General features: G+C 45.9%; 1 protein-coding gene across 6 annotated transcripts in view; it reads left to right on the top strand.

Moving 5' to 3' along the window:
* SGTB (small glutamine rich tetratricopeptide repeat co-chaperone beta) overlaps window positions 1-14,677 on the top strand; it is a 792,782-nt gene that overhangs the window by 114,444 nt on the left and 663,661 nt on the right. For 2 of the 6 annotated variants that reach the window (XR_011280637.1, XM_069627363.1), the window contains exon 1: window positions 989-1,104. The exons of 3 other annotated variants lie outside the window; for them this stretch is intronic. The gene's annotated coding sequence lies outside the window, so the exon portion shown is untranslated. Of the gene's footprint in view, window positions 1-988; window positions 1,105-1,392; window positions 1,519-14,677 lie in introns of those variants that run through there. One more of the 6 variants, XM_069627367.1, reaches the window with a different exon arrangement.

Here is a 14,677-nt window from a genome sequence, read left to right as displayed (position 1 = left end):
GTACCACTGCACACCCTGCCTCCAGTGAAGTAACTGGGAGGCCCAGCCTGACATTGTGAGTACCTGCTCCCATAGCTCTCAACTCACACGCTTTTGGCGGGTGTCACCCGCCTTGTAAACAAATGACTCACCCGCCAAGCTTCCTACACGCCCATTCGTTTCAATGGGCCTCTCGCCCGCCAAAAATAAAATCTGGTGTTTTCACCCGCCTTTACTACACAAATGGTTGAGAGCTATGCCTGCTCCTGACCAGCATATGGACCATTGAGCTCACCTGTTCTGTTATATATAATAAAGCCAGTTCGAATTGTCCAAGCGTCCTGTCGTCCTTGGAGGCCACAACATATACCCACCTGGGCAAATCAGGGCCTAGCCAGGAGTCCTTTTTTCTGAATCTTTCTACTTTCAATACATAATACAGTATGTTGCCTTTGTAAACGTATCATATAATTTCTGTACAAATTAATAGAACGATTAAACAACAGAAAGAACGGTTTTTTAAAAGTAGAACTGTCTGCTCACCACAACAGCGATGAGAATATACAAACGGTATAGCTTCCAATACATTGTATGCAGTGGTCGAAGTGTACAAAAAGAAGTAGTGGAACTAATGTTCCCTGCTGCCCTGCACCCACTCCCCACAAACCCCATCACCACGCCCCCTCCCACACACAATACAAACCCCCAAACTCTTGCACCTGCTTTTTAAGGAAACGTTCAGTGCACTGAAAGTGCAAGCTGCAACGTCTTTCTACACTTTTATTTTAAAACGAAACCATTCCGGAATGGTTTCTTTTTAAAATAAAAGTATAGGAGCTGTAAAAAGTAATTTAAAAAGTAGAGGAGCACCGCTCCCGCTCACTTCGACCACTGATTTTATGTGACACCAACAGGGGTTTGATCATTTCGAGGGGCGCCGTTTAAAGATGGCTATATGCTGTGCCCGGTTAGAATGCCCTTCCTCTATGTCACTGACGTTGTGTGATCCCGCCCACCTCCAGCAGCGCAGAGTTACAGCTGTAGCAGGTGCCTCCCTGCTGTCAGTGCCTTGATGCTAATGGGCTGCATTAGCTTCCAACAACACGCGCAAATCCTCTGTGCAAGGTAAGGATGCTCCCGCAACCATGCATGCTGAGATGCCCCACTGTTCTACCAGCAAGCAGTAACATAGCTTTACACTTGCATCTTTAACATGAGGATAGTGCCAGCACAACAACGATAAATATCAAACAGCTTCGTGAGGGAGGTTTGGTGGGAGGCTGAAAAGGGAGGGGCCGTTCAAGACTGAGGGGTGGGCAAAGGGGTTGAGGTGACATACAGACTTTAGTGGGAGGTGCTGATACAGATATAAAGGGAGTGGCTACGAAAGCAATGTTCTGATGGGGGTGCTGCAGAGAGAGTAGCCAAGGCGCTATGCGAGGCTTGGTAAAGGAGAGGCTAGATGGTGAATGGCTGAGGCATGGGATTATCTGGCTAGTGATATTGGACTTCTGGCGTGTAAGAAATGGTTTGCTGTGTGTAGTATAGAATTGAGGTGGAAAGTGATTTTTCTGTGGCGGCTAGTAAGTAGCCTGCAATTCGAATTTTTGCACGCTAATTATAAGGTTCTGGGAAAGTTAGGGGAGGATTGACATGAAGATGCTCAAGATAGGCAGTTGTGGTCGCTGATAAGAGGGTTGTAAAAGTAGAGGCTGCAGGGAAGAGTTGATGAGTGCCTGCGGAATTTAGAGGCTGAGTAGGCAAGGCCTGATGACAAGCTAGAAAAAAAGTGCTGATGAGGGACTGAGTGTTGTTAGAAGTTACAGCTTCAGCACGCCAAATTCTGTAACATAAAGATATTAAAGAGTGGCTAACGACATGATGTTCAGCAAGGTGTTGTTGAAAGACTGACCTTGCAAATAGTGGGTGCTAATGAGCGTCTGCGGAAAGAGTTTTGTGAGTGGAAAAATTCTGGCGAGAGAGCCCGATGCTGCTTTACAAGAGGCATCCTTGCCCTCAATGAATACAGAACGCTTACGTGATAGAAAGAGGTGTTTATTTTGACACCTAACACAAACGGGGCAGGGGATGTATATGTCCAGGAAGAAGGGGGTAAGGCAGTACTCGCTGTTAAGTTCCTTCGTCCCATGCAGTTGATTTCATTGCACTATATGAATGATGAGGTATTAATACCCCCTGCCAGCTGGAGCTCCCACAAGGCTGCAATTAGGCTCAGCTATTCAGATCTGCAGATGAGGCAGGCTTGTGTCTGAGGGCTGCATTCCCTCCCTCAGGAGGAGCGCCGATGCCCGACTGTATCCATGATGCCTCGCTCGATTCTGCCTAGTTTTTCCTGTCTTTCGCATTTCACGCGCAAAGTTTCGCTATGCCAAGATGTCGTGTGATGAGGCCCGTACACTCCTCCTTTCGTACGAAAAGCTGGTTCCTAGTCCACAACGAAGTCTGTGAATCTTGTTGGCTCCCTTCTTTCCTGTTCTTTCCCGTTGGGGCCGGTTCTGGTCAGTGGTTTGGGGGATTGGGTGCTTATGCAGGATGTGTCGCATGGGGTGTGTTCTGCTGAGGTTGTTTCCCTGTATGGTTCTCTACACTGAGGTGTGGAGCTCATGGGTACATGTTCATTTTGGTTTTATTCTTCCCTGACGTCATCTCTTGTTGTTGGGGGCTGTTAGCCATGACCCAAGGGAGTTAGCCATCTTCTACTCCCATGGAAGGGCGGGTTGTGGATGCCCTTTTTTTTTGTACACAGCCAGCCTTTCCAGGGTCCACCTTCTCCCGTCACTGGTGTAGGCATGGTTGTTTCCTTTCTGTGTGACTTCTATAGCCTTGTTGTATTTGGAGCCTGTTGCAGCGTCTTTGTGGGGCAGGCGTATCTTCACCATGTCCCCTTTGTTGACCTCGGTGGAATATGTTGCTCTGTGTTTGTCCCCTGAAATTTCATGATCTCCTTGCTCTTTTGTAATTTGAACACGATGTCGCTCATGTCGATGTCGTCGTCCTCTCTGACTTTGTGTAGCCACGGTGGTACCAGCGTGGATGCGGCCCTTCTCCCTCAACATCTGAAACAGAGAAACTCCTGTGATGTCATTTGGCATCAAGCGATGCACTGCCACAGCCTTGTTGACGATTTTGCAGGGATTCATGCCTGATGCGCATGCCAATTGTAAGGCTCCTTTAATGAATCGGTTTGCCCTTTCTACTAGCCCATTGGCCTGTGGGTGATACAGGCTTGCTCTCAATTGCCGGATATTGTGCTTCTTGAGAAAGCTTTCCATCTCTCTGGAAACTAGTTGCACTCCATTGTCCGTCACACCTTGGGGAGTCCTTCTGTTTGAAAGACGGAGCTGAGTACTTCTATGACTGTGCTGTTGGTGATGTCCGGCACAAACTCAACTTCACCCCACTTGGAAAGATAGTCTACCATGACTTCCCGGTACTTGTCGCTTGATATGCCGCCAAACGGCCAATAAAATCCAGCCCTATTTTATGCAAAACTCGGGTGGCATTTCTGTGGCTACCATGGGTGCTTGCCTCACTTTTAGCCGTGTGTCGCTGTTGCGCGTTCATGGCATCTTTCAATCATTGCCCTTACTACTTGGTCCATTCCAGGCCACCAATATGCGTTGTGCACTGTTTGTCGTGTCATATTGTTGCTTAGATGACCTGCATGTGCTCTACACAATATCACTTTGTGGATGCCTCTTGGAGGAGTTACTTGGTTTTATTTATTTTATTTATTTATATTTATATAGCGCGCAAGCAGCCCTAGGGCATTGAGGCGCTGTTACTTGCAATAACTTAGTTACATGGTACACATGTTAGCGATTGTTGACACATTATGAATAGTACAAGAAATCATACTGTTGTTACAAATATTGCATTTGGTCGTATATTACAACATATATGATAAGTATTCGTGCTGATGTGTCGGTCCTTATGTGAAGAGGGTAGTTTTCAGTGTTTTGCGGAAGGTGGTGAGGGAGTCCTCACCACGGATAGTGGGAGGTAGGGCATTCCAGTGAGTGGGCGCGAGATAGGGGAAGCTGGATCAACCCTCTTTTACTCTTTTTACTAGTGGCACAGAGAGCATGTTGGTGTACGGTGATCTGGTTGGCCTGGTAGTGGAGACAGGGTGGATCCTTTGAGAGAGGTATGCTGGAGCAGTGAAGTGAATGCACTTGTGGGTCAGTGTTAGGGCTTTGAATACGATCCTTTCCTTTATTGGGAGCCAGTGGGCTAGTTTTCTGGCTTCAGAGATGTGTTCTCTTTTAGCAATGCCTTGGGCTGCCCGGAGAGCATTGTTCTGTATTACCTGTAGTCTCTCTAAGTTTTTGTTGGAGGTTCCTAGAAAGAGTACGTTGCAGTAGTCTAGCCTGGAGCCGGTGATGGCTCTGGCTATGTTGGTGCAGTTCTCTTTGGAGAGAAAGGGCCTGATTGCGTTGATAAGTTTGGCATGATATGCAGCTGCGGATGCTATTGCGTTGACTTGCCTATCCATGGATAGGCTGGAATCCAGGTAGACTCCCAGAGTTTTGACAGAATCGGAGACCGGGATTTTAATGGAGTCAATGGTGAAGTGGCTAAATTGGGCATCTAGATTTTTTAGCGTGTCGGGGGAACCTACCAGGAGGAGTTCCGTCTTGTCAGAGTTGAGGCTTAGTCCGTTGTCTGCCATCCAGGCTTGGATGGTGGTGTAGAGGTTGTTGAGGGTCAGGGAGTCGGTGTCATAGTTACCTGTGAGAGTGAGGAGGATCTGGGTGTCGTCGGCGTAGTTAGTGTATGAGATGCCCATAGCGTCAAGGATGAGGAAGAGGGGTCGTGTGAAGATGTTGTACAGGGTGGGGGAGAGAAAGAAACCTTGGGGTACACCACAAAGTATAATAGTTGGTGATGCGGCGGCTAGGTCAGAGAATACTTGCATGGTTCTGTCTTGTAAGAAGGAGGTGATCCATGCTGTGGCCTCTGGGGAGAATTTGGCAGTGGAGGAAAGGTGGTGGCATAGGACGCCATGATCCACGAGGTCGAATGCCGCAGATAGGTCAAGGAGTAGGAGAAGTGCTGTTTTACCCATGTCTCTAGCATCGTCCATTTGGTTTTTCAAGTCAAGTAGGGCGGTTTCAGTCCCGTGTCTGGGGCGGAAGCCAGATTGGCGGAGTCCAAGGAGTTTGTTCTCTTCAATGAAGTGCTGGACCTGCAAGTAGGCTGCTTTGTCCAATATTTTGAGGAGGAATGGGACAGTGGTGATGGGTCTGTAGTTGTTGGGGGAGGTGGGATCGAGAGTTGGTTTTTTTAAAAGAGGGCGGACCCAAGCTTCCTTGAGGTTGGCGGGGACTTTCCCTGTGGTAAAGGAGGCATTCACAAAGGCTGTTTGGAAGGGAGCTAGCGCTTCCGTGCAGTCTTTGATAATGGAGGCTGGGCATGCATCACCTTTGCAGTTAGAGGGCTTGATGTTCCTCATAATGTTGATGATGTCTTTTTATTGAATGGGTTTGAAGGAGAAGGGTAGGGGGGGATCCGGGGCAGGTGGTGGGATAGGGATATGCATACTGGGTAGGGCTTGTTTAGTGGCTAGTATTTTGCTTTTGAGGAGGCTTAATTTGGTTTGCATGGCTGTTTGTATTTTGTCACACCAGTCTTTGTCTTTGGTGAAATTCTGGGGGGCGGGAGTGGGTGTCTCGCGCTCTCTGAAAATGGCGAAGATTTCTTTTGTGCTAGATTGGGCTTCCGAGATTCTGGATTCAAAGGATTTCGCCTTTGCTTGGGTGATTGTCTTTTTGTATTTGGTGGATAGGGCTTTAAAGATCATCTTGTCTTTTTTAGAGTGGGACGTTTGCCACTGTGTAAGTGCGGCTTTTTTCTCGTTGCGGAGTGTGAGGAGTTCAGGGGTGAACCAAGAGTTGGAATGGGTAGTGGGTTTGGATTTGCGAGGTTTGAGAGGGGCAATGGAGTTGATAGCTGCTTTGATGGCAGTATCATAGGTTGTTGCGAGTGTTTCTGGGTCTAATGAAAAAGGTGGTCTGAAGGCTGGGCCTTGGAGGAAGGGCAGTAGCCTTTCCTTAGTGAGCTGGCGGGAGCTTCTGGCGAGGCAAGGTGGGAGCGGTTGAGGTAAGGGGGCAGCAGGGGAGCTAGTGGTGAGGATGCTAAAGGTGATGATGTGGTGGTCAGACCACGGGGTGGGATTGTTACCTGTGATGATGAGTGGGCAGTTGTGCTGTGCTATCCAGTCGAGCGTTCTGCCCTGAGTGTGAGTTGGGCTAAGGATGGTGTTCTTGTAGCCTAGAGCATTGAGGGCAGAGTCAAGGGATTTGGCTGCTACGTCCTTACTATCCCGGAGCCCTAGGTTGATATCCCCGAGGAGAATGGCTTTAGACTGTTTTTTGAGGTTGTCAGAGAGGAGGTGGATGAGAGAGGCTTGGAAGTCTCCTGTTGGGCCTGGAGGGCGGTAGATAGTGTGCACAGTAATGGTGCAGTGGGGAGAGGGTTATTTTGACTTGGAGGTAGTCGCTGTTGTTGTTGGTCAGGGATTTCTCTACCTTTCTGATAGAGAGCGAGTCTCTGGCAATAATTGCTACACCTCCACCTTTGGAGAGGCGGTCTTGTCTAGTTATGGAAAGCCAGGGGGTAGGGCGAGGGATAGCGCCGGGCCGGAGGCCTCATGTAGCCATGTTTCTGAGATCATGAGTAGATCTAGGTCGTGGGAGGTTAGGAGGTCGTGGATGTCTAGGGCGTGGGCATTGATGGACCTAGCGTTAATCATGGCGCATTTCAGGTGGTGTTCAGTAGTGGCTGAGAGGGGGTTCATGATGAGAGAGGGTTTGGTGGAGGGGGGGTTGAGCACTGGGTGTTAGGGGAGATGCACAACCCAGATTTTACACTGGGGGGGTCACATTTTCAGCGGTGGTGGACACAGGTGGCATAGCATTTAGCACACTAGCATTCAAAATGGTGGTAGAAGAATTGCAAATCACAGATTATACACTGGGGGTCTCATTTTCAGCAGTGGTGGACACAGGTGGCATAGCATTTGGCACACTAGCATTCAAAATGGTGGTAGAAGAATTGCATATCACAGATTTTTCACTGGGGGTCTCATTTTCAGCGGTGGTGGACACAGGTGGCATAGCATTTGGCACACTAGCATTCAAAATGGTGGTAGAAGAATTGCAAATCACAGATTTTACACTGAGTCTCATTTTCAGCGGTGGTGGACACATTTGTAATCACATTGGTTATGGAGGCGGTATAATTATACGAAAAGTTAAGTACTTTGTTGGTGGCTGTGTTGGTAGTACTTGAGGTGGATGCAGGCTTTGAGGTTTTGCGGGGGTGCCTGGCCTTATCAGGGAGTAAAGAGGGTTGTACAGTGCGTGAGCATAGCCGTGTATTACGGGTGCTCGTGGGAATGGGCTGTGAGCTGATGGCGGCTTGCAAAGTACGGGCGCGCAACCTGAAGCGCCTTGAGGTGGTGCAAGGGTTAGAGAGAAGCTTGCAAGGGTAGTGCTTCTTACCTTCTGGGTGCGGCGTGGGTTTTGGGCAAACGGCAGACGAGCAGCGAAGAGCTGCAAAGAGCACAGGAGGCCTTTTCCCCTGGCCTTCTCTCGTCGGCTTCGCCTCTCGGCCCTCTCCCCCTCCATTTAAAGCAGGAGGGGAGGGGCGGACAGGCGGACACAGCAAATGGGAACCTGGGCCTGCGGCGGTGAACTGCATGGCAGCAGTTGTTGATGTGGATGCCTCCATGGCAACGGCATCCATTTTGGGGCTCCTCCACGTGGCAGGGATTTCGTTGGAACACACGGTTGTTTCGAAGGAAAGGAGAACAGCTGATGCAGCATCCAGCTGGCGTGTGGGGAAACGTGCTCGCAGCGGAGCTGCAAAGAGCACAGGAGGCCTTTTCTCCTGGCCTTCTCTCGTCGGCTTCGCCTCTTGGCCCTCTCCCCCTCCATTTAAAGGAGGAGGGGAGGGGCGGGCAGGCGGACACAGCAAATGGGAACCTGGGCCTGCAGCGGTGAACTGCGCGGCAGCAGTTGTTGATGTGGATGCCTCCATGGCAACGGCATCCATTTTGGGGCTCCTCCACGCGGAAGGGTTTCCTTGGAACACACGGTTGTTCCGAAGGAAAGGAGAACAGCTGATGCAGCATCCAGCTGGCATGTGGGAAAACGTGCTCACAGCGGAGCTGCAAAGAGCACAGGAGGCCTCTCATTACTAGATCATCCATTTCTGTGATCTCGTTGCTGACTTTCCAATACGGTCGTAGACCATCCAGGATTGCTCTCTCATTTGGCCAACCTTTGTGGGCCCATTCTGCTAGCCGGCCCAGGGTATCAAGTATCATTTCCTCCTGCCAATGGGACTCGCTCATCTCCATGAAGTTTTTGTTTCTCAGATCTTCTATGGATGCCACAACATTCGTCTTCCAGGGATGTGGTGCCCGGGGTACTTTGATCCAGTAGCCCGGACATGAAGTCCGCTTGGGCGTTTTTCCAGCCCGCAATGTGCGTAATCTCGTACGTGTATTCTTGCAGTTTAGTGGCAATTCTTGCTAGGCGTGGTATCACCGTTTTTGTGCTGCCAGGGCTCAACATGTGCACCAGGGGTTTGTGGTCGGTGTCTAGGCGGAATTTGGTTCCCCAAACGTATGACCTGAAATACTCCACAGCCCAGAATCATGCCAGCATCTCCTTCTCGACAGAGTAGTTTGTCTCTGAGGTGGACAGTGCTTTCAACGTGAAGGCAACAATGTTTTCAGTGTCTCCCTTTTTATGGGTGAGGGTGGCGCCCAAGCCGTAGCACTGGCATCTGTCGTTATGTACGTTTCCCATTGAACGGTTTGAGACACGGTGCGTGTAGGATTCTCAAAGGCCTCGATTTGTTGTGATTCCCACAGGTATTCAGCACCTTTCCTCAGGAGCTCCCTCAAGGGAGAAGTGATTTTGGAAAATCTGGGAACGAATTTCACATAATACTCCGCAAGAACCAGGAACGTTCGGAGCTCGTCTTTTGAAGTCGGGGCTGGGGCGTCAACTAAGGCTTGGCGCAGGTTTTTCTTAGGGCTCACTCCTTCCTTTGAGATGCGGTAACCCAGGTATTCTACTTCGCAAGCTCCAATTATGCACTTCTTGTGGTGCAGGTGGACTCCTGCGCTCTGTAGTTTGCCAAGTACTTCTCCTATCACGGATTTCTGTGTCTTTGGCTTACACAAGGATGTCGTCTTCGAAGTTCGAGACATTGTCGATGCCGTGCAGCGAGTTCATCAGTCTTTGAAATGCTGACGCAGCGGATGACAGCCGGAATGGCATTTGTGTGTATTGAAATGTGCCAAATGCCGTGATGAATGCTGTGAGTGGGCGTGAGGCCTTGTGCAGCTCTATCTGATGGTAGGCATCTCGCATATCCAGTTTTGAAAAGAATTGTGTTCCCTTCATCATCAGTACTATTTCATTGATGCTGGGCAGGGGAAAAATGTCTGTTACCACCTCCAGGTTGAGGCTACATAAATCTGTGCACACTCTCAAATCGTTGGAGGATTTCTTCTTATGAGGACCACTGGGCTTAGCCATTCGGAGGACTCGACGGGCTCAATAGTACCTTCCTTCACCATTTTCTGAAGCTGAGATTCGAGTGCCGATCTTGCTGTCGCTGAAACGGGCCTGAGCTTGTGGTTGACCGGGACTGCATTGGGTTTTAGACGGATTTTGTGCACATCGTTTTTTATTTTCCCGGGTGTTTCGGAGAACTGCATGGGGAATGCACTCCTCAGAACTGATGCTCCTCCTGCGGAAACAAGCAGTACTGCAGGACCCTTGGTCGAGAAGTAGACTTTAGTAGTGGTGCACCTATCCTTGAATTCGAGTTTGGCTTTGATGTAGCCCAATAGGTCTACAGTGGCTCCCCTGAAGACTGGGCCTTTGCTTGGTGCTTCTAATCGTGACCAAGTTGCGTCTCATATTTTTGGATGTCTGGATGGAAAGAATGGTCATGTCGGACCCCGAATCAGCCATGACGTGTGTTTCCATCCCATCCACTCTCACTACGCAATGTGGTTTCTTTTTTTAATGTTTTTTTATTTTGGTACAGCTGAAATCAATCAACTTTTCAAAATTACATATACATAACCATCAAATAAGAAAACAATTTAAATTACACTTTCATTTCACAATCAGTTACATTTCACATAGGATACTTGGAGACAGGAAAAGGAGCAATGTTAAAAGAAGATAATATAGAGTAAGTAAAAAGGATAAAAAATATAGATAAAAGAACAGGAACTCAACCAGGGGATCAAAACAAATGTAAACAGCTAAAAAGCATTTTAGAACTGACTTCACATTTATCATTTTTACTGTCTCAGTTCTACTTGGTAATAAAGTTATTTCCGTCGGTAAGATTTTTTCCAAAAATTGTACCAGGGATTTTATGACAGCAAACCTGGGGCTGTTTAATAAAAAGCTCCATGTCTCAATTTCGTTCCTTTCCATATGAAAATTTAACAAATTAGAAAAATATTTATTTCTGATCTTCAATTTAGGACATGATACTACCACGTGTTGCAAAGTTTCTCTTACGAAATGAAGCTCACAAAATCGACAATAGTTTAGGTTAGGGGAAAGAATTTGACGCCTCACTAACTGCTCTCTCGTAGGCCATAAGTTTAGCCTTATACGCAAAAATTGCTGTCTAATTTTTGCTGAAGGGCACTTTAAAAGGTAATTCGCCACTTGACCCAATTTCTTATTACCAAAGATTTGGATGTCAAAGTCTTTGTAATTAGTGCAGAGTTCATAATTTTGAATCCAGGCCCATTGATAAAAACGTTTTTTGGCACTTATTGGGCTATCAAGTAAGAACTGTAGAGAAATATTGGCTTCCACAAGAATTTTAAGAACAAAAGTTCGCCATGTCGTCGGAAAAGTTAAATCGGAAGAGATCAAATAACGAGCAACTGTGCTCAAAATATTATTATTTGTCACACCCAATAAACATTTGCGAAAGAAAACGCACATTCTCCATTTTATTCTACTAGCTAGTGAATTTATACCCATTTCAAAACGTAAAATGGGCACGGGCACACAATTTGGTAAATGTAGCACCTTTTTCCAAAAAGCAGCTTCTAGCTTGTCCCATGGTTGATCGTTTGAATAGAGTTTTGATTCAATGCCATATAGTAGGCTGGCAATCACTTTTTGTTCATAAAACATAAAAAGGTGCTTTAAGGTGAATTTGCCATATCTGAAAACCAGTATTTTAGCTTGTGACACTAAGGATAGTAATTTAGACTGCAACATGGTCAAATGTTTGGGGTCGCCAATAGTATTCTGAACAAACAGACCTAAATATTTATATTCAGATACTATGTGCAAGGGTTCCAATTGGAGATTCCAAGGAACATTTTGAGCCATGGATTTCCCCCTAGGCCTACATATTATTATTTGTGATTTTTCCAAATTTATGATTAAATGATTTTTCGCAGCATACTCTGCAAGTGCAGTTAACATGTTCTGGAGGCCCCTAGGTGTTTGCGATATTAAAACCAGATCATCAGCGTAGAGTAACCATGGTATACGCTGATGACCCAATTGAGGCGCATCTGATATGATGCGCTGAAAAACGTTGCCTATGTCAAAAATAAACAAATTAAATAAGAATGAAGCCAGAATGCACCCCTGTTTGAGTCCCAAGAATGTAGTGAAAGATGCTGATAAAGCACCTTCAAAGGAAAGTCTAACTCGCATAGTAGTTTCGGAATGTAGTTGAATAATTAAGGATAACAAAGTAGATGGACAACCAAGTGAGTGTAATTTATGAAATAACAAATTCCGATTAATAGAGTCAAAAGCAGAACGAAAATCAATGAAGGCAAAATATAAGGATTGCTTTCGATCTGCATATTGGGATTTGAGCATATTTAATGAAATGTTAGGTAAGGTGCCAAGGCCGGAAACAAAGCCTGATTGTAAGGGATCCATTTTTGAACATTTCTTCGACCAATTTTTCAATTCTCTAAGAATTAAACGTGAATAAATTTTACCTGGGACATCAAGAAGAGAGATGGGCCGATAGCTGGCAGGATCGGCTCGATCCCCCTTCTTGTAAATTGGGATAACAATAGCCTGCTTCCATGATGTAGGAATGCTCTGTGAGGCATTGATAGACTCAAACAGGAGATACAAAATATCTGCCCAAATGTCCGGGAATTGTTTGAGATGGATATTAGCCAAGCCATCAGGGCCAGGGGCTCTAGAATTGCTTGCCTGTTTCATAAAATACAGTATATCATCTCTGTCAAAGACCAAGTGAAACGGTGTTAGGACCACTAAATTGTCTAAATCGCCAATAGGAGGAGGCTCGGCAAATAGAGCTGAAAAGTGCTGGATCCACATAGACTCCGTCACATCATTTGCTTGGACAGCCACCTGATGCCCCGCTGTAGATTGGTTAATAATAGACCAAGATTGAGCCGAATTCTTTGCAGCTAAAACCTTTAACATAGAATAACCATCAGATTGATATAGTTTTGCCCTCATGCCCCTAATCCAATTCCTGTATTTTGTTCTAATTTGGGATAGAACAAGGGCACGCATGTCTGATGGTAGCTTAAGGGCAGCTCTCCTATCTGCTCCTATGGAGGCTTTTTTTTTCTCTAATTTCCTGGTCAGGCAAATGTAGATAAGCTGTCTGTTTCTGTTTATGAAGAAAAGAGTTTGATTGAAACATTTGCATTAAATCATGGTAAACAACATCACCCGGAAAAGAGCTCCCTTTTCGTTTAATTAATTTTGCTTGATAGTGATCTCTAAAGGCTGTGAGTGATTTTTCCGACCATTTCAATCTGTTCCTCGCAGGGTTAACTTTAATGGGATCTAATATAATTGCAGATTCCAAATTTGATGCAACAGATTTTGAGGAGCACATCATATTTAAAATATATGATCGCTAGCTTCTGTATCAGTTATTTCAAATGCTGTGATATTATTCAAGAAACGTGCATTTACATACATAAAATCAATAGTACCTTGACTTTGACCACGGTGCCAAGTGGCTCTGGGTGGTATATCCTGCGGAAAAGTTCCATTTAGCATAAACGGATTACGATTTTGTAAGCAAAGTTTTTCAGAATTACATGGAGGACTCAGACAATGCAAGTTTAAATCACCAGCCACTAAAATAAAATCAGTGACACCCTCGAGCACAACTATGTCTAGGACATTGGTCACAGAATTTAGAAAACCATTATCAATTCCCAGGGGGTTCCAATAAACATTTATCACAGCACATGAGAAATTGTTACCCATGATTTTTGACATTTGTTAAAAAGCGTTAGGATAGAACCATGCTTCAATTTTTAGCAAAGAGGATTGCTTCATTGCAGTTAGCAGCCCCGAAGTGGGACGCCCCCGGCCACCCTTTTCAGCTGGATTCAAAAGCACATCATAGTTGTTCCAAGATGGTATAGAGGTAAACCAAGTTTCTTGCAACATGACATCACGCCCCAAAAGCTGAGCATTATTATTGTTTAGCAGATGCGCATGTCCTCTTGAATTCCAACAAACCAAGACCAACAAGCAAATTGTGAGATTGTGAAGCTAGCATTGGTTACTCTTGGAGTCACACAAACAAGTATGTGGGGTCACAGCCTGTGATTTGTTTAATGATTGAATACAAGGAGAAACCTCAAGATGAATTGAAGACGAGTTTGATGTCTCTGACATAGGATGAAGCAAAAAACCCAGATTAGGGAGTTGTTGTTTAACGGCCCAGATAGAGTTTACCACAAGTCGCGAGTTTATCCATATAATTACAGATGAGCAATTGCCCTTGTTGATAAATTCCACCAGCTCGATGTCTATCGAGCCGATGTCATCTAATGCAGGAATTTCACTAAAGATTGCGAGAACGGAGGCACGATTTAGCTTATACTGTTTGGCTGGAGCAGGCATACAAGTAAGTGTTAGAGCATGAATCGCTGGTCGTTTAGGGCCGCCACTCAGAGGTTTAGATTTTTGTGGCGGAGGCACAGCTTTAGGCATGTGCAAGGGTACACTAGCAAAATTGGGTTTCACAAAGCCAGCATTTTCAAAAAACATGTTCAAGGACGTGTGAATCAATTTTTCTATGTCTTTGGTAGTATTATTTTCAGCCACAGTGCCAATAGCCATGGACTGTACAGACACTTGAGAAGTGCCTTGAGATAAAGGTGCATTGATAACATTTAGAGGCGCAGTTTGCAAGTGTTGCGCTGGACAAGTCTGTACAGTAGTTTGAGGAGCAACAGCATTTGCGGAAAGTGGAAATTTTTGCACATGCTGCGGCGGCGGAACAGGAGAATCTTTTAAGGGCAGAGACTGAGGCGGCGCAAGGATCAACTTTTTGGTAGTGGAGTTGGATGTCATGTAATCATCAATAGCTCTTCTTAGATGTTTTAGTCGTATATCATATTCTGCAAAGCCCTTAGACAAATCTGCTTTATGTGCCAAATCATTTGTTGTCTGATTCAAGAGTGTGTTTTTGGACATGTCAGTCGCCACTCTTATTAAATCATTTAGCGGGCTATGCTCCACTGGCACTGACAAAACCCTCTCTTTCCGGTTCAGAGACTGCATAGCATATTTTTTTGCAACTAGTTTTGCAGCAGCGATCGTAGTAGCGGCAGGTATAGATAGATTTTTAACAAATACCTTGA

Source organism: Ambystoma mexicanum, chromosome 6p, assembly GCF_040938575.1.
Source record: "Ambystoma mexicanum isolate Mex_15411 chromosome 6p, UKY_AmexF1_1, whole genome shotgun sequence".
Taxonomy (NCBI): domain Eukaryota; kingdom Metazoa; phylum Chordata; class Amphibia; order Caudata; family Ambystomatidae; genus Ambystoma; species Ambystoma mexicanum.
This window is presented reverse-complemented; position numbering and strand designations above follow the sequence as displayed.